We start from the raw sequence: 18,975 nt of genomic DNA on the forward strand, positions 1-18,975 counted from the left end.
CTGCTGCTTTACCTGTTGGGCCTATGAGTGCAAAACAGACTATTTTCACAGAGAGAAATACTGTTTAAATAATATCTTGGCTACATTCAATGGTAAGTCATTTTTATTTGTTGCATCTTTTTAATATTATGTTAGTTAAAAACAACACTGTCAAGTACTTTAGGCCTTATATTTAGGTTTTATTAAAACAATGAAAGATTTTACAACATCTAATATTATTAGACATTTTAAGCAAGATAGAGATTTATTAAGACTAGTTCTAGGCTAGCTTGTAACAATACAATCTGCCCTCAGTAAGGGGCAGTGTGTGATTGTTCTGCCCAGGAGCACTCTGGGAAATGATTTGTGACTCAGAGCCCCAGTTTGGTGTCTGGTTCCCCCTTGCTCCAGGGGGCAGTACTGAGCACCAGTCCTTTCCCAGGTGCAGCTCACTTTCCTCTCTGCACTGGTTCAGTTGTGCTGGCTGGGTACTGAAGATGTTAGAATCAAAGATTTGCCCACTCCTCATCCTTGCCTGTCTACTCCCTGCCTACATGAACTGGAGGGGGAATTACAGCCCCACAGAGCTCACTGGCCCACTGCACTGGGACCCACCATGCACCTTATGCCTCCTGTCCCCTCTGCCCGGGCACATGGGGTAAATAGTAACCTTGCCCTTTTTGATTACATTAAAATATGTCATCGACTATATTTTTTAATAGAAGCAATAGGCCCTGGGGTATTGTGTTCTGCTTTTCCTAATGCTGTGTTAGGAGGATTCTACCCAACCAGCAGCATATTGGTGCAATAATGATATTGTTACAGCTCTTGTATGGCATGAAATGCAAAAATTAGATAGACATATTTGTGGCCATATCAATAAACATTACAAAAAATCCACTATGTTTAATTTAATCAAATGTTTTGGGGGCTATCTTACTCTGGTCCATCTCAAGCCAACTGGAGATATGCCAAAAATACATTTTTTAACGTACTGTGTTCTCACACTGCTTCCTAACTTCAGCATTGGTCTGGCAGTGGAATTTGCCAACTCATACATTGTATATGGTGAAAAGGATTCTGGGACTCGGGGGATAGATTGGGGGCTGCAAGTGGAAAAGGTTTGACAGGTCTTGATCTCAGAAGTGAGTAACACCATTAAGGAGTTTCAAAATCATATCTTTTCAACCATCTTGACAGCGTCTCTCGTTAATTATTTTGCGTGTGGGTACGGTGCTGTCCCCCAGAAATGTGAGCATGGCTTTGTCCTCACTAAAAGTCATTGCTCTGTGGGGAGATGAATAAAGGTGTGATGCATAGGAGTGCTGGTAGGAGACTAAATTTTATTTCCTGGCCCCAGTAACCTGACATGAGTCAGTTACAAAAGGTCACATCTCTGTCACACTTGCTATTTGCCCCACATGGAAGGGCTCGAGTGTCCAGTGACTCCAGTGGCTGATGTTAGAAGTGGGAATCTCCATTTTCCCTCATTTTACTGTGTGCATTATTGGTGCAGAATGGCTGCTGGGCTGCACCCTGGGGGAGAGGCTGCATTTCAGTGGTAGGCAAGTGAACTGTAGTTGCATACAGTCTGGAAAGGAATTCTGAATGAATGGCACCATAGAAGTGTAAGTAGTTGTACATTATTTCCACTCCTTTAGACAAAAACATCTGTCTTTGTACGTGCAGAACAGGAAGCCAAAGTTATGAATGTTCTCCCCACAAGTTTCAAGAATTACTCACTTACATTCATTGTCATTGTCTCTGGCCTGCTCCCTCTGAGGCCAAATTTAACCTTGACATCAGCAGAGGCCACGCCCATTGACATGAAAACGAGTTGAACCTGCTTATGCCAGGGCAGAATTTGGTCATTTGTTATCTACAAGCATTCCAGACTTTGTGCTATCTCTCATGCCATGCTATGCACCTGAGTCAGCCTCCCCAGCCACGTGTGCCCAGATGCTTTGGCCACCTTCAAGCACCATCTAAACGCCCACTTATTCTGACACATCCTGGGTATGCTACCCATATGTTTGTTCTGTGTTGTGTTATACCTACCGCTCCGTTAGCCTGTAACCTCTTTCGGGCAGGGACCTGTTATGTCCACCAAGCTATGCAGTTCCGTATACACCAGTGTTGCTATGTAAACAATAATGAATGATCCAAATAGCCGTTAGCGAGCGCTAAAGTTTCATGACCAATCCCTTGTGGTTTGGTGTAGGCCCAAACCTGTGTGAACTGTGATCTACAAATACAGTTGGTAGCAGTGATGTCTGTACTACAGACCTCAAAACAAGCAGAGAGACAGCTCATCATGGCTTCCAGCACTGGGGCCATGTTCACTGAAGAATGAAAAATCTCACAGAGCGGTGCCAGGAAAAAAAGTGAACTGCTTTACTCGAGACGTGGCAAAGATAGTGGAGTAGACTTGTGCTGACTAGTTCACACGATAGTTCAACAGTAGTTCAGCTTGTGCAGTACGGGATGAAGTGAACAGCAAGGCAAATTCTTAGCTCAGTTCTTTGGGTTGTTTCCCCAATTTAACCCTATACTACAAATTTTAGGGCTGTGTGGGGGAGGCAATGCAATTCAATATTGTCCCATTGTTTCCTGGTACTCCCCTGTCAGTCTCTGTCTGTATCCACCTGTTGTGTCTTCTTTTGCACTTAGAAGGTAACGTCTTTGGGGCAGAGAATGTCTTTTTGTTCTGGGTTTGTACAGCGCCTATCACAATGGGGTCCTGGTCATGACGGGGGCTCCCGGGTGCTACGATAATACAAATAATAAATAATAATAATTCAAGGTTTCTGAATATGTAGAATGGAAAGCATGGGCAGTATTTTCTGTAGAACTGGTTTGGTTTCACTGATTCAGTTAAATACTGACTCAGTGGTTATGGTATGTAGGTTGGTATTACGGTGATAAATAGTTCAATGTTATATCAGTTTATCAGTTAGTCATAAGTAACAATGAAAAGGGGCCCACGCTGTTTCAAATGCTTCCCTGATGTCATTTAATTGGAAGGAAATCTGGGCTGCCAAGTCCTGCTTTGAGGTGGCCCAATGTATAATCTTTAATGGATGGGGTGGAATTGGTACTTTTATACCATTGTTTTTACCACAAGTAATGCTCGAAGTGACCCTTTTTTCTTACCCACTGATTATATTTTGTCTAATTAGAAATAATGGCTTTGCATGAAAAGGCCTGAGTCTGGTGGGAGTAAAATTGCACTTTCCATGTATATTCTCTCCATGACTGACCTTTTCTCTGAATGGCTTTATTAATTCACACTCCTGAGTCATATGCAGAAATGTTCCTGCTTCTGTGCTAACTAGTATGGTGGCTCAACAGCAATTAAACATGTATAGCATCAATGGCAGGTAATAAAAAGACTCCCACTGACACCAAGGGCTTGGATTCAGGCCCTAAATGAGCAGCAAGACAAGCAAATAGCTCAATTCTCAATAGCAAGGAAGCTAGCAATTTCTATATGTGATCTAGAGCAGCCATTCTCAGACTCTGTCCTGTGAACCAGTTTGGGCTGCTGAGGACTTTCTGGTAGTCTGCGGAGAGCTAAATGATCATGTGTGCAGGTGCTTCTTCTTTTCAGCAGCCAACTGACATTAAGACATTGCAGATATGTTGAATACTTATCTATGATGACTGTACGTACTGCAGGGACATTGTGCTCACGTGGGAGAAGAGGAGAGGTGACCTGCATATTTGTGAATGAGTGTCTGAGAGACAATGTCCTTTTGAAGATGTGCTCTGGCCTGAAAAGGTTTGAGAACTCCTAATCATCTAGACCTTGGGTGGATTAAGGCATAGGAGCTATAGTTTCATGTCCAGAGCCCAAGCTCTGGGAGTTGTGTGGTTACACCAGAACCTCAGCTTTCATTTAATAACAACAACAATAATAAGAAGAATTAATAATGAATAATAAAAGAAATTTCTAGTCTTCACGGTTTGGAAAGCAAAGCTTGGAAACGTGCCCCGAGTGTAACCAGTGCAGAGGTCTGCCTTAGTCTGCAGACGGTCTGAGACAATAGCTCTGAAAGAGGTGAACTGCCCTTGCATCTCAATGGAAGTGACAACTCTGAGATCCACTGCTCGGGGAGGTCCCGCCAACATCACCCCATAAGAATAGCCATACTGGGTCAGACCAATGGTCTGTCTAGCCCAGTATCCTGTCTTCTGACAGTGGCCAATGCCAGATGCTTCAGAGGGCATGAACAGGTAATCATCAAGTGATCCATCCCCTGTTGCCCATTCCCAGCTTCTGGCAAACAGAGGCTAGGGACATCATCCCTACCCATTGATGGACCTATCCTCCATGAATTTATCTAGGTCTTTTTTGAACTCTGTTAGTGTCTTGGCCTTCACAACATCTTCTGGCAGGGAATTCCACAGATTGATTGTGCATTGTGTGAAGAAATACTTCCTTTTGTTTGTTTTAAACCTGCTGCCTATTAATTTCATTTGGTGACCCTTAGTTCTTGTGTTATTTACTTATTTATTTACTTTCTCCACACCATGATTTTATATACTTCTGTCATACCCCCCTTAGTCATCTCTTTTCCAAGCTGAAAAGACCCAATTTTATTAATGGCAGCTGTTCCATACCCCAATAACTTTTGTTGCCCTTTTCTGAACCCTTTCCAATTCTAATACATCTTTTTGGAGACGAGGCGACCACATCTGCACTCAGTATTCAAGTTGTGGGTGTACTGTGGATTTATATAGAGGCAATAACATATTTTCTATCTATCACTTTCCTAATGATTCCCAACATTCTGTTACCTGTTTTTGACTGATGCACATTGAGTAGATGTTTTCAGAAAATGCCCCCTGGAGGACTGTGAGTTTGGAAGGAGAAGAGTGCCTAGCCCACTGACTCAAATGTATAAACCTCTGCTCCTGAGATAAGCACTGGAGGGATCCCTGCTGCTACTCTGGCCTCTCCAGGGGTGGAGTGATCCATGCTGCTCCCAAGGGGAGGGGAGCACCACTCCTGGGAGGAGAAGGAGCCCTGTGGTGCTAGTCCCTGCTCCTGCCTTTCTGGAAAGAGAGCAGGGAACCTGTTACTGCCACTCCATGTAGGGAATAGGGCCATGGGGTACCCCATGCCATGGTGAAGCTAAAGCTTAGAATTGCTGCAGTCTGGCCCTGATCTAGACCAGCTTGAAGATGCATGTGCCCATTAAATGAAACTGGGCTCAACGCTCCTGTTCCAGGCCAAGTGCTCCCAGATGGGCCAACTAAGAGGGTGAGACAGCACCGGGGGGCCATAAAGAGTCAGTCAGGAGAAGGGCAGGAGATGAGAGCTGCCACAGGCAGAAGGTAGTCCCTAGAAGAAGGTTAAAGGAGGAGAGCAGAAGGGGCAGGGGGCGGCGTTTGCTGGCTGGTGTCCCCAAGCCAGAGAGCTGGGGCTGGAGAGGGGTGAAGGCAGGAGCAGCAGCAGCAGCAGAGGGGTTTACCTGTTGATGTCTCCTTGCTGGAGAGTTGGACCCTGAGGAAAAGTGAGAGGGCTGTGGGGGCAAGGGTGCTCCAGCAGAGTTTGTGGGAGTTCTTGCTGAGAAGAGTGGGGCTGCTCCCCAGAAGGAAGGGCAGGGTGACTGTCCTGGCAGAGAGATGGAAGAGGATGTATAAGGAGCCTAACTGTGATGAAAGACACTGGGGGATGATGAGAACAAGGCCTTCATGCTCAAAAGTGACAGGGGCTATTTTTTGGTGTTAGATGATTTGCACAAGATTTTTATAATAAACTGCCCACCACTAGGGGTATTGTTTAAGTCAGAGCCTGAAGTGGAGGCCTTTGGCTTACATGAAGACGGAATCTGAGGGGTTCAGCGCATGCAGTCCTACACCTACCCACCCCCTGCTAGAAAGAGTTTAAAAGCCTCCCTGAAAAAGGGAGACTGAGGTGAGACGGATGAGTCTGTTGGAAGTCTCACTTTTGGATGGATGATTCTGGGCTTTTTTGTCTAGGCCTCCCAATTTCTCAGTGCTTCTCGATGGCAATTGACAGCTTTCTGGTGTCAGTTGTAGGTAGGTGAACCTGGAGGAGTTTGGGAAGCTCAGGTTGCTGGGGATAAGCATAAGAAAGTTTGGGTTCTTCTCCAAACCTTTAGAGGCCCTTCACCCACCCAGTTCACATCACTGACTAGGTGCTTTCTCCTCCCCACCAAACAGCTTCTACTTAGGATGATGATAGACTCAGGCTGTCCGCTCCCCTTGCTCCCAAGATGTGTTCTGTGTGTTTGAGGATGAGGTCCCCTCTGACTTTCACTCAGTTAAATAGGACATTGTGGCATATAACTAATCTGTGTTTGTTCAGCCACTTGAGGTCCACAAGCTAATGTCCTATCCACCTGCATCAGCTGGGAAAAGACTTCTGAAATGGAGCTGTTATGAGCTGGTATGGAGACCATTGATTGTAATGGATGAAATTTGAGTTACTCCCCAAATATACTAAAGTCATCAGCAGTTTCAATGGCCTGTTGTATGCACCTGAGAGATGCGTCCCCTCAGGGGCAGAAGGCCTCATGTCTCTGCCTCCTGCCAGTAACAGCAGGTAGGTGTTTGGCTTCACTGTTCCACTTCTTTCAGAGTGAAAGACTCTAGGGCCTTTTGCGTGCTGTGCCTCAGTGTGAAGTGTGCTTGTGAAAGTCCCTATGATGCAGAATAGCTCTCCATCTCTCTGTCTCGCAAACCAGACTACGTGCTAATTCTGCAGGAAGAGAGGGAAGGATCTTGCATGTTCAGGAGTTTCAAAAGCGTGGTGCATTTGTGTGTCTTGCTGTGGGGAAGCCCCAGACCACTGCTTGGTTTGAAGAAACTGAGTTGGGGATAGCAATGTAGTCCTGTTTTAGGTGGGTTACTTTTATGTAAACCGAGTTTCATTTTAAACTTAACACCTTTGGCTTTCAATCTCACAATGACTGAGCATGGACTCCATTTTTCTCTCTAGAATCCTTATCCCACTTTTTGTCCAGAAAACAATACAAACCATGAAGAGGACTCTGTGTAATTATTCCCAAGAAAGAGATCAAAGACAAGGAGGAAAAGTAAGCAAGTGAATGTAAAGGACCACAGTATCAGATTCATTGCTCCAGTGTAAACTCGTCCAGGAGAAGGAGACCTGCTGCACATTACGGATTCCTTTGGACACCTAAAATGGCAATAAATTGAGTTTTGTAGCAATATGTTATTTACTGTAGAGCTAAGGACATTTGGAGAAGAGGTATGGCCTGTTGGTTTAGTACTATTGCTACTAATTCTTAACGCTTCTCAGTATGGGCTAGATTCTCTGCATCTGCTTAGGCTACTTTGCACTGTTCCAATGATACTAAGCAGCCTTAAACCCAGTTTAGCTGGCCAGTGCAGGATTCCCACTGTGCAGCTACGGAGTGGTGCATGACTGTTCTTGCAGCTTCGTTTTGCTTCCCTGTCAGAAAGTCATTTTTTCTGTGGGGAAACGAAATCTGCAGGGGACATGAATTCTACGCACAGGCAGTGGCACAGAATTCCCCCAGGAGTAATGGTGAGGCCAGTTCTACAGCCCTATAGTACATGTGCCTCACAATCCAGTGTTACGGAGAGCTGCTTACATGGAGGTTAGGCAGTGAACCCCGATATGGCTCTCGCTCATCTTTTTAACCCCCTATATCCCTGCTTTTACCTCTTCATTCTGAATTCTTTGTAACCCTATGGATAACACCAACCTCTAGTATCGCCTAAGAATGAAGGGGTTAATCTCTTTGCAGTATTAGAGGTACTGAGCTTTAAAACAGTACAAGCCCATACATGTAGGTGATAGTGCCCTGTGATTGCTTCTCCCTCTCCTATCAGATGTCTCATTCCTAACAGGGTGGCTATTACAGTAATTAATTAATGTAGGTTTCTTTCATTGTTGTAGTCTTATTTGGTTTGATTGCATGTTCTGGTGACACAGGTCACAGGGGCCACAAAAGCATGAAGAAGTTATATAATTGGTAAACTTTAACAGTCACCACCATGAGGTTCAGAGAACCAGAGAGGGGAAATGTATTGATTCTAGAGCTGGGTAAAATTTTTTGACAAACTTCTTTTCAGCAACAAATGCAGATTCTGCAACTCCAACGTGTTTAGCAAATTCATGTCAGTTTTGCCAAATTGTTCGGGGCAGGGAGGGCGGGGTTGAGGGGAATAAAAAAGCAACATTTATTTTTTTTAAACTTAGAAATGTTTTTGGTTCAATATTTTTTTAAATAAACATTTTGATTTTAAATGACTTTTTCTTTAGACACTTCTTTCAGTTTTATTTTTTGAAACAGTTCCAGTGCTCAAAATTGAAACAAAATGCTTGATTTTGGGTTACATGAAACAAATATGTTTAATTTTTTTCAGAACTGCCAGAACTAGCTCTAACAAATTCCACTGGAGCACAGGCCCTTCTGTGAACTCTAGAATTCTTTTTGTAGAACTGTTTTGTGTGTGTGTGTGGGGCGGGGGTGAGATCAGCTTTCTACCTCTGTTTTAGTTCTCTGCCTATCCTATTCTGATCTTTGCTTTAGCCTGCAGAGAAAGGCAGCTCAGTCCTAATTTTTCCCCAAAGACTTATTCTTTTGGGAAGTACATTGGAAATAGCATTGGATTCAGGATGACAAGGAGCTTTCAAAAGCATCCATTGACTGACTGACTGGATAAGGTATCTGCCATTGTCACATGTCCAGGTTATATCTGTGCAGGATCTGATCTGTATCCAGTGCTGCCATCCAAAGATCTTTTTCATTCTTCATCTGTGCAAACTCCTGACAATTTTCACCCTCTTTCCCCTCACCCTTATTGCAGTAAACTGTTCATGTGCCCTTGTCCGACACATGAACCATGCAAAATCTTACTGGAATTTTTTAAGCCCTGGTCTGAGAAGTCATATTTGAGACCATTCAAGTAAGGTTCTGTACTGGGACTCAACCCATACAACAGCTGTCTCTGTTTGTGTTGATTTCTTGTGCAGCACACATGCTTAAATCTAAGCTTCAGTGCCTATGCTGGTGAACTCTGACACGCTTGCAGCCATGTTGCCCTGCAGATATTTCCTCCAGACTTTGAGATTTTTGGCACCAAAACTTTCCTGGATGTGCTTAGATCATCGCTGTGTGGAGGAGGGCTTGGCCTTATGGCTTAAAATGTTCTATGTGTAATTAAACAAGCCTCTTTATATAAAAAAAACCCCACCTTAAATAGCTCTTGTCAAATGTTACGAGCATGTGATGGAGCATCGTGGGCAGGAAAAGGAAGAAGTAACCCCCGAAGGCATTTCCTAAGTAAATTTGATAAAACCTTTTTGAATTGGAAATGGCTGAGAAGGTATAAAAAGAGCACATTGTACACAGGGAAACTGTTGACAAACTGTTAGACAAAAGAAAACAATATGGCAATGCAGAGATGCAGAGGGACATTTTAAAAATATGCATTTTCCCCCCCAGGGAAAAGAAAATCAATCCCTGTGTTGTTAAACAACCCCCAGTGCAATTACACGGGTGTAACCCCAGACTAACTCCATTTAAATCCACTGGCTTTACACTGGTATGACTGAGAAAAAAATGTAGTGCCTGAAATTCCCCTTGCTACTGCTGCCCTGAAACTGATTCTAGAGACTCTACCAACCCAGGAACCCTGTTGGATATTTACAGAGGCTGAATTTTCTCTAATGTACACTATCAATGGAGTTATGCTGGGGCAAAGTGACGGAAGCAAGAGGAGGATCAAGCTCACTCTAGGCTCAGCTGGAGAACTTTGGATGGCTTTGTTTTTAGCCCATCATTTTAAAAACCGAACCCAGCAGTAGAGGCACGCAAAGTCAGCTGGCATTCTTGTCTCTCTCCTATAAAAGACAATGGGTGCTGTTCACAATCAGTAGCATCCAGCTGCCGTTTGCTAAGTTGTAAGGCTGCACGTAAAGTACGTATCAGAATTCAGAAAGATTAAGAAAATCACTTGATTGTTACTGGCAGATTAGAAAGAACCCTCTGCCAGCTTTACACATTCATCGCCTCTTGTCTTTGTGCCTCAGGAGGCTGTTCCCATTGTGACACTCACACTCTGAAGTACAGAATGATTTTTGGCAAAGTCCCGAGGACAGGGAGCCAGACTGGGCGGGGACAGCATTCCAGTTGTATAACACAGTTCCATAATAGGAGACAGCGTACTTTTCCTGTTAATGTTCATACAATAGGAATTTTAAATCCCAGCTCTTGGTACTATGTGTTGGGGGAAAAGCAATATTTTAACTCGGTAACCACTCTGTCCCATAACGTGATGTGCAACTAGCTGACTGCACCGTCACCTGTAGTGCAGAAAGGGCACAGCTTGGATAAACATTAAGCAGCGCAAGTTTCAGCAAATTCTAAAACATAAATGTGGCTGTTGCTTCCACCAACAGCTCCTTCTTGGCTTCCTCAGAAACACCTGCTGCTGGATCCAAAGTAAGGCTATTTTGCTATTCCCTCCAGTGGAGTAGATCTCAGAACTGCTTCAGAATCGTCAAGCCACAAGATGTGCAGAAATTATTTGCATTTTCACTTTCTCACAGTGGCGGGAATATGCCCCCGTTTATTCATACTATGGAATTTTCTGAGATTGAGCTTCCTTAGACCTCTCTGTTTGATGAGTTACCTGTGTATTTTTCTACATCCCTGGTTACTGAAGCTCCTACAGATACCAGGCAGTGACTTAACCAAACATTAGGCCAGATTCTGCTCTGACATTCACCCCCGCCCCTCAGGGACACAGTGCAGATGCATGGGGTGGCATCGGGGTGGTGGTGTACATCAGTGCAGAACTTCTTCCATTATGTTTTTGATGGACATCTAAGTTCAAACAACACAAATATCCTTCAGTTTTAATAGCAATTACAATTCCTGTGAATACAGAAGACTGCATGCTCCATAAGGTTACAGTTGATGGGTGAGCTGCAGCTTCACTTTCACTCTGTGGAGTTAGATAGGATGAACTAGCATAATAGTTCTAAACTTTTTTTTTTCATACTAAGACCCCATGTAACAACAGAAAAATCTTTCGGGATTCCCCTCCCGTAAGCATGTGACCCTCCTTACTAGCCATAAAATGGGGGAGTGTTCATGACTCCCTGATATCTCTTTGTGGCCACTAGACTGGGAACCCATGAGCTGGCATATTACTAGGCTATGGCTACGCTACAGAGCGTTAGGGTGACCAGTCAGCAAATGTGAAAAATCGGGATGGGAGTGGGGGGTAATAGGAGCCTATATAAGAAAAAGACCCAAAAATCAGGCCTGTCTCTATAAAATCGGGACATCTGGTTACCCTACAGAGCGTACAGCAGCGCAGACGCTCTAAGCCGACAGGAGAGAGCTCTCCTGTCCACTTAATTACTCCAGCCCCTGCGGGTGGCGGTAGCTATGTTGGCAGGACAAGGTCCCACACCGACATAGTGCTGTCCCACATTGGTGCTTAGGTCAGTGTAACTTACATCGCTCAGGTGCGGTGGGGGGTCTTATTCACGCCCCTGAGCGACATAACTTGTACCGACATATGCTGTAGTGTGTATATATAGCCTAGATTGCTCTTTCTCAAACTATTCAGCCAATTGAGGTTTTTGGAGTTAATCTTCTTCCCATCCACATCACCCAAGGACCAGACTTTATGAAGTATTTAATTGAAATCAGCTTGTCCAAAGCTGTTAGAAACCATTGATAATAGTGCGCAAAGCCTGCGGTGGTCTAACCAAAGCTATTAAATTCAGCTCCATTTGAAAGGATCAGTGCCAGAGGTCTTAGCACAGCTCATTTCTAAGGGTATAGTAACACTACTGTACTAAAGGCTGAGAGGAGGGAAAACAGGATGGGAAAAGTTGTAAAAAAATTCCTGGGTTTGTAACAAAAATAAATTTTCATATGTTGATATTTTAAGGGTGCTTTGCTACTCTGATGATGGGTGCAATACAAAACCCTAAGACAGACAGACTCAGCAGGGCACATCAACAAACTAGTATGTCCTGTTTCATGTGTCAGCTAGAATTATAATTAACATCTCGACCGGCACACCTACGAGCACTATCTTTTTTAAAAAGTAGATAACAAGACAAGGTCCCTGCCCCTTGCAGCATAAGTGGTTGATTCTGTAAATGCCCATCTGAGTATCTTTGATCACGTTAGTAGTCCATGCAGTAACCATACTTGTCTGAGCCATCGTGTTGAGTTCAGTGAGACTATTCATGTGAGTAAAGTTACCCAGGTGTAAGTGTTTGCAGGCTTTGGCCCTAAATTAGATAACGAGCACTTCTAAAAAAAGACAACAGACCATGGTAGGCAGGGATTCAGAAGGGTGGATGGAAAAACATCATTAAACACCATAATAAGTATCTGGGGGATATTAAGAGGAACCCTTTCAGGGCTTTGAGGAGTGTTTGACATTTGCTGCTGTTTTCCAGTGCCCAAGAATGATCATTTTATAATGACATTATAATATATATGGTGCAAATATGCACAGCAAGAAAGAATTTTTCAGTACATATGTGGGCAGGAAAAATCTGTCAACCAAGGTATGGCAGATCTAGCTCTTTGATATCTCGGAGATGGCAATGTACAGCATTGTTCTATAATTGCATGTACTGTAAAATAAGGTTCCTGTGCCTGATGCTACATAATCTGTGTGAGTAATCTTTGCATACTCAAGAAGGCCTGTTGAATCCAGTGTGTCACTTACTTGCATAGGGAAGAGTTAGCAGGATACGGTGAAAAGACCCCTCTCAGTCATTTTTTAAACAAAAGATCTCCTTGAAAACAGCTGCATGTGCATTCCTTATAACGAGGTGGTCCTGCAAGATACTGAGTACCCTCCACTGATGTCAGTTGTCGCGGATACTCTGCAGCTTGCAGGACTGAGCTCATTATTCGTGGCTGAGTGAAAAAGGCAGTTTAGAGGACTGACGTAAACACAACCCAGCCTTTAAAAATGATACTTCCTGCCCAAGTACTAGTGCCGAAACTTCTTGCTGTACTTCCTTGCCTTCAAACAAGAGCCTGCGTGTACGATGTCACTTCCTCTGTCTGCTCAGTTGATAACAGGATGAACCTGAACTCAGTGTGAACCAGACATTCCACTGTGTCATTAATTATTGAACTCTATTGTGGGGCAGGATACTTAGCTACAAACATTGTTTAATAGTTTATGCTTCTCACACACTTTTTTTTTCTTCTTTCCCCCAGCAGTTTGAAAAGGAAACAGAATATAGGAACTTTTACGATGTGCTTGCAGGCACATACAAGCAATGTGATGCATCAATAGAATGGGCTTTGGAAGCTGGTGCCTGTTACAGCCTGAAGCCGGTTTGCTTCTTAATAGGGCTCCAAAAGGCAGCTGGCTGTGTCAAAAGGGCAGAGAATAAAGCATGTAGTGTAAAATAAAGACACAATTATGCAAAGATAAAACGGTATAAAATTTTTTGCCTCTTTACTCAAGATTCCTCTGGGTGGCACTTACTGAATCAAATTGTTCTGGAGTTTGTTTCTGTAAATACCATCACTTGATTTTGAAATACTATTTATTTTTAAACATCTGGATTCTGAATGAATATATAAGAAGGCACGATAATTGTCCATCTACCTTCACATGCACTGCATCAGCTGTGCATTGTAGGATATATATTTATCAGTGGGTGTCCTTGAGGGAACATCATTTGAATGGTGTCTCTCTGAATTAGTTGACCAAAAATCTTTAATTATTTCAATCTGAACCTGGTCCCGTAGACAAAACTTTCACTGAAGCCAATACGAACACTAATGCTATGCTGTAATTATAATGTACTTAGCACAGATGTTTTTTTCATTTCTGCATTTTACAGATAGGGAAAACTGAGGCAAACAGGTAAAGGTCTACATTTTCCAAAGTTTCAGAGTAGCAGCCGTGTTAGTCTGTATCCGCAAAAAGAACAGGAGTACTTGTGGCACCTTAAAGACTAACAAATTTATTTTAGCATGAGCTTTCGTGAGCTGCAGCTCACTTCTTCGGATGTGTTCATTCACTTGGGGTACCTCAATTTTAGGTTGGGCAGCTTGAGACACGCCTACCCTAATGCCTGAATTTCAGACCTGAGGAGAACCTTCAGTTCTCATTACAGTCAAGTGGACAATGCCTAGCTTCTCGGTATCTGTCTCAACTTGGACATTCAAACATTGAAGCGCCTGGCTTTGAAATTTGGACCTAAATGATTTGCCCAAGATCATACAGCATGTCAACAGGTGAGCTGGGCATAGAACTCAGGGGTCCTAGTTTCCAGGCTCATGCCCTTTGCTTTGGCCCTTGCTGCCTCAAGACCAGAGCATTAAATAATATACAAATAGGAAAGACTATGTGATGGAGAAGGAGGCTGTACTTTCTGCATTATGAATTAGAGCTGGTCAAGAACTACAGCAAAAGACATGACCATTAAAAAAAATTCCTGTTTTTTCTTTTTCTTTTGAATAATTTCTACTAGCTCTGTAGTTGGAAAAATGATGTGACAATTTAGTGAAGCATTTCCCCCACTTTTCCTCAAAATTTCCAGGACTGTGATTAGTTCTGTTGTGAATGCTCATTTATGAACAATCTGAATCTGGAACCTGCAAGGTGCTGAACAGTCTCTGGCCCCCAACTCTCCAAAACCCTGACGCTGGATCTTAACTGCAAGCCCCTGAGTTAGTCTCACTAAGGCCTTGTGCACTAGGGTGGGGGGTCGAACTAAGGTACGCGACTTCAGCTACGCGCGAATAGCATAGCTGAAGTCAAACTACCTTAATTCGAAGTACTCACCCGTCCAGACGCCGCGGGATCGAAGTCCGCGGCTCCCCCGTCGACTCTGCCACCGACGTTCGCGGTGGTGGAGTTCCGGAGTCGACGGGAGCGCGTTCGGAGTTCGAACTATCGCGTCTAGATTAGACGTGATAGTTCGAACTCCGAGAAGTCGAAAGCTACGCGTCGACCCGGCAGGTAAGTATAGACCTGCCCTTAGATCAAAACACAGCTTAAGTGTTTTGCTGGATCAGGGCCTTATTTTCTATCTCAGTGGTTCTAAACCCATGGCAAGTGGGCCACTTGCGGCCCAATCAGCACACAGCTCTGGCCCATGTGACACATTCAGGGCCATACAGGCAGAATATATATTGTGTGTCTGTGGCCCACATAACACAGAGAGAGCGGCATACATGGCCCACAATTAGGGTTGCCAACTTTCTAATTGCACAAAACTGAACCCCCTTGTCCTGCCCCCTATCTGGCCCCTCCCCCAAGGCCTTGCCCCCGCTCGTGCCATCACCCCTCTTTCTGTTGCTCACTCTCCCCCCCCACCCTCATTCACTTTCACCGGGCTGGGGCAGGAGGTTTGGGTGTGGGAGGGAGTGAGGCCGGCCGGGGGTGCAGGCTCTGGGGTGGGCCCAGAAATGAGGGGTTCAGGGTGCGGGAGAGGGCTCTGGCTGGGGATGGGGATGTGGAGTTTGGTGCGTAGGAGGCGGCTCCAGGCTGGGGCCGAGAAGTTCAGAGTGCGGGACGTGGCTCAGGACTGGCACAGGGCGTTGGGGTGCAGAATCTGGCTTGGAGTGTGGGCTCTGGGGGCTGTGGATGAAGGGTTTGGGGTGCAGGAGGGGGCTCTGGGCTGGGGCAGGGGGTTGGAGTGCGGGAGGGGGTGTGGGATGCAGGCTCCAGGAGGGAGTTTGGTTGCAGGAGCAGGCTCAGGGCTGGGGTAGGGGGTTGGGGTGATGGAAGGGGGCCAGATATGGGCTCCGGGAGGGAGTTTGGGTGCAGGACGGGGCTCAGGGCTGGGGCAGGAGGTTGGGGTAGGGGGGCTAAGGGTTGGGGCAGGGGATGGGGGTGTGGGGTGCAGGCTCCGGGAGGGAGTTTGGGTGCAGGACGGGGCTCAGGGCTGAGGCAGGAGGTTGGGGTAGGAGGGGGCTAAGGGTTGGGGCAGGGGATGGGGGTGTGGGGTGCAGGCTCCGGGAGGGAGTTTGGGTGCAGGATGGGGCTCAGGGCTGGGGCAGGGGGTTGGGGTGTGGAAGGGGGTGTGGGATGCATGCTCTGGCCAGGCGGCTGTTACATCAGGCCGCTCCCGGAAGCGGCCGGCATTTCCGGCTCCTAGGCAGAGGGGCCACAGAACTCTCTGGGCTGCCTGTGCCAGCAGGCACTGCCCCTGCAGCTCCCATTGGCCATGGTTCCCGGCCAATGGGAGCTGCATAGCTGGTGCATCAGTATGTGGAGCTGCCATGGCCACCCCTGCACCTAAGAGCCGGACACGCTGTCTGCTTCCAGGAGCTGTGTGGAGCTTGGGGAGGCAGGGAGACTGCCTTAGCCCCTCTGCACCGCCAACCGAAATTTTAGCAGCCTGGTCAGCTGCCAGGGTCCCTTTTTGACTGAGCATTCCAGTTGCAAACTGGACTCCTGGCAACCCTATCCACAATGGTAAATAGGTAAATCTCAATTACTGCTTGTTTTGTGGACATGAGCTACAATCATCAAAATTTGTTCAGTGCCATAATTTAATTTGGAAACAGTTTAACTCTGTCCATACAGGAGGTCAGTGGCAAAAGTATTCAGCCTTTATAGGCAGAAGGCTTCATTCTCATTTATGGGAAGGCCACTTTACACCATTCTGGTGGGTGTAAATGTGAGTGGGCCATAGTGCAAATAAAAATCAGCACTTGAAATGAGTTCAGAGAACTGCCCATGGCCAGAGGTATACAATCAGTAAAGTCAATAGCAGATCATGATGTAAAAGATTATCCAGGAGACTATTTTATGTATGGCTATATTTAAACATATGGCCCACGTTAAAGGAGAGCCAAGGTCTGTGAAGAAATACATTTGCTCACATAGAAATGATTGTACATGAATGTATGCAGTTGCACATGGAGCTCGATTTTGATCTCATTTACCCTTTGTGGCAAATTCAGGCCAATTAGCTACCTGGAGAGGGGTAACAATTAGCCAGGAAGGCTTAGCCAGCAAAATAAGGTTCAGCTGGGGCAGGGGTTGGGAAGGAACTAATCAGGTTCAGCTGGCCCCAGTTGCTAGAGACCTTTTTAAACCCTCCCTGACAAGGAAGCCAGGGGGGAAGGAGGACGAGAGAAGCAGGGCAGCTGCCAGCAAGGGGGGACAGCTGAACTCTGAGACTCGCTGCAGGACGGAGGGCATTCTCCCCAGGGGGGGGGAAAGAAACTAGAACTAGGAGGCTGGCTGAGAAGGAATCAGCCCGGCCTTGTGAGAGTGAGAAGGGTTTTTTTTTCCCTTGTGCCTAGCCTGTGCCTCTGAAGCTAGGACGGACTGAGCTAACAAGCAGAGGGGCAGGTATTTTGCCACACATGGTGTCAGGGGTGGGATCGCCCAGTGAGTGAGGCTCCATGGCAAGCCGTAACTGGGCAGGGTGAAGACCACAAAAAAAAAAAATTTTTTTTTTCTTCTAAAATGGAGGATGTGCTGAAGGCACTGATGCAGGCCACTGCGGCCCAACAAGAGGCCACCCGAGTGCAGGTGGCTGCCCAGCGGGAGTCCGTATGGGTGCAACAGGAGACCAACCAGCTGTTGATGAGCCAGGCAGCCCAAGATCGAGCAAACCTGACCGAGGTAGTGAATCAGTTGAAGGCCCTGACCACGATGACGCAGGGGGCCCAGGGGACCCGACCGCTACGGGCAAGCAACTACTTGCAGAAGATGATACCAGAGGACGATGTAGAGGCATATCTCCTCGCGTTCGAGAGGACGGCCGGGCGGGAGGCCTGGCCACAGGACCAGTGGGCCGGTCTGCTGGCTCCATTTCTATGCGGGAGGCCCAGAAAGCCTACTTTGACATGCCCGCGGAAGCAGCCATGGATTACTCTCGGCTGAAGGCGGAGATCCTGGCGAGGGCAGGCCTGACGCCTGCCATAAGGGCCCAGCGCTTCCACGAGTGGAAGTACCGGGAGGACAAACCCCCGAGGTCCCAGCTATTCGATCTGATACACCTTGCTCGGAAGTGGCTCCGCCCCGAGGCCCATGGTCCGGAGAAGGTATTAGAACTACTGGTATTGGACAGATACATGAGAGGGTTGCCGCCGGACATACGGGGGTGGGTCTGCCAAAACGACCCCTCCTCTTATGATGATCTGGTTGCTCTCGTGGAGAGACACTTGGCAGCCCAAGAACTATCTCAGACCCCCGGGGGAGGGAGGCGCCAATATCAGAGGCCAGCCTCTACGCCGAGGCCCCCGTTCGCCCTAGCCCCGGGCCGGAAAATGGAGGGGAGGCAGGAGGTGAAGGAACCACCGGCAGGCCCGGAAAGACTGGAGGACTGGGGAAGAAGGGCTCCGGGAATGCGTCCCGGCAGCCCGAAAAATAGGGGGCTGCCCAAGGGGGGATACCGATGTTATGCCTGTGGTGAACTAGGGCACATTGCTGCCCAATGCCCTAACCTTGGGGAGCCTATGCAGTGCGAACTAGGGGAAATAGGGGGACCGTGCGGGCTAATCAGTCTGGTCGGGGACACGATGGTCCCTCATAGATACACTCGGCCCGTTAAGCTGAACGGGATAGGGACCACAGCATTAATAGACTCAGGCAGTGCAATTACGCTGGTCTCTGGGAAGCTGGTCAAGCCGGGCCAACTATCCCAGGCCCCGCGCTCGGGAGTATCCTGTGTACATGGGGATGTCGGCTACTACCCGACCGTCCCTGTACGCATTGAGGTGCTCGGAAACCCCACCGAGGTGACGGTAGGAGTCGTTCCGAAACTCCCTTACCCTGTCCTTATCGGACGGGACTTCCCGGGATTTGATGGCCTACTCCCCGGGAAAGAGGAGGAAGGGTGGGAGAACCCTGGGGGCCCAGGGGCGGCCCAGATGGGGGACCCTCTCCCCGCTTTCCACGAGTTTGGCCAGGACGTGTTCTCCCCACCGGGGAAGCCCAGGAAACCTCGGAGGGAACAGAGGGCCGACAAAAGGAGGGGGACGAGGATCCTGACCCGGTACCTGA

At 46.7% G+C, this 18,975-nt stretch overlaps 1 long non-coding RNA gene across 1 annotated transcript in view; it reads left to right on the forward strand.

Annotated features, from left to right (window-relative positions):
- LOC123351388 overlaps nt 1-7,069 on the forward strand; it is a 37,087-nt gene extending 30,018 nt beyond the window's left edge. The window contains exon 3 of the long non-coding RNA XR_006574019.1: nt 6,950-7,069. This is a non-coding gene — a long non-coding RNA (uncharacterized LOC123351388). The remainder of the gene's footprint in view (nt 1-6,949) is intronic.
- The last annotated feature ends 11,906 nt before the right edge of the window (nt 7,070-18,975 follow it).

Source organism: Mauremys mutica, chromosome 1, assembly GCF_020497125.1.
Source record: "Mauremys mutica isolate MM-2020 ecotype Southern chromosome 1, ASM2049712v1, whole genome shotgun sequence".
NCBI lineage: Eukaryota > Metazoa > Chordata > Testudines > Geoemydidae > Mauremys > Mauremys mutica.